Genomic DNA, 1,441 nt, shown 5'->3' on the forward strand with positions numbered 1-1,441 from the left:
CATTCAAGAGAATTCGGAAGGTCTAAACCTTGTCTGTGGTATTCTGAGTAGGATTCAATGACTGAATGACTGTGACGTGCTTCAAACTCCTAGCAGGCGGGGCGTTAGTGACAGATGCAAAAGTATCAATGGATATTATTCCGGCCTGACCGAGAACCGACAGCTGAATTCCGCTATGCCGTGACAGGACATATGCAATCGCTTTCACTAAGAGGATGGGAGGTAGCTGCTGACAACAGTGAAACCCTACACGAGCTTGCCATGGAAAGGAGTAAGAAGAATTGGATGAAGGCAGTAGGAAAGCAGAGAGACGGAAGGGAAGGCATCTTCATACACTTGTCTGAAGCTCTTACACCAATGATATACATAAGTATCACTATCTTTATCTTCTATATTATTTTCGTTCATCATCATATATATATTTGAGTTTGCCTGACTAAGATTTACAAGATGACCATAGCTTGCTTCAATGCTAACAATCTCCGTGGGATCGACCCTTACTCACGTAAGGTATTACTTGGACGACCCAGTGCACTTGCTGGTTAGTTGTGCGAAGTTGTGTAATGCCATGGTATTGAGCTACCACATTTGTGGAGCCATTACTGGGGATTATGAGAGTTGTGAAAAAGTATTGTTCACAATTTCGCGCACCAGGCGTCTTCTTCAGATGAAGAGATCCTCCAGCAGAGCTATCCAAGGACATCTTGGATAGTTCAGAGAGACCATCATAGAAAATACCTATGATGCTCCATTCAGAAAGCATGTCTGAAGGACATCTTCTGATTAATTGTTTGTATCTTTCCCAAGCTTCATAGAGGGATTCTCCATCCTTCTGTCTGAAGGTTTGGACTTCCACTCTAAGCTTACTCCATCTTTGTGGTGGAAAGAACTTTGCCAAGAAGGCATTGACTAGCTTTTCCCAAGAGTCCAGGCTTTCTTTAGGTTGAGAATCCAACCATATTCTAGCTCTGTCTCTTACAGCAAAAGGGAATAGCATCAGTCTGTAGACCTCAGGGTCTACCCCATTAGTCTTGACTGTGTCACAGATTTGCAAGAATTCAGCTAAGAACTGATGAGGATCTTCCATTGGAAGTCCATGGAACTTGCAATTCTGTTGCATTAGAGAAACTAATTGAGGCTTAAGCTCAAAGTTGTTTGCTCCAATGGCAGGGATAGAGATGCTTCTCCCGTAGAAATCAGGAGTAGGTGCAGTGAAGTCACCCAGCACCTTCCTTGCATTGTTGGCATTGTTGTTGTTTTCGGCTGCCATGGGTTCTTCTTTCTTGAAGAATTCGGTCAGGTCCTCAACAGAGAGTTGAGTCTTAGCTTCTCTTAGCTTTCGCTTCAAGGTCCTTTCAGGTTCAGGGTCAGCTTCAACAAGAATGCCTTTGTCTCTGCTCCTGCTCATATGAAAGAGAAGAGAAAAAAGAAAATATGGAAT

The 1,441-nt window shown here is 43.2% G+C and overlaps 1 non-coding gene across 1 annotated transcript; it reads left to right on the top strand.

The window, feature by feature from the left end:
- Positions 1–757: 757 nt before the first annotated feature.
- On the top strand, positions 758–865 carry LOC130964295 (small nucleolar RNA R71). The gene has a single exon (XR_009080396.1). It is a non-coding gene; the product is annotated as a small nucleolar RNA R71 (small nucleolar RNA).
- The last annotated feature ends 576 nt before the right edge of the window (positions 866–1,441 follow it).

This window comes from Arachis stenosperma, chromosome 2, assembly GCF_014773155.1.
Source record: "Arachis stenosperma cultivar V10309 chromosome 2, arast.V10309.gnm1.PFL2, whole genome shotgun sequence".
Taxonomy (NCBI): domain Eukaryota; kingdom Viridiplantae; phylum Streptophyta; class Magnoliopsida; order Fabales; family Fabaceae; genus Arachis; species Arachis stenosperma.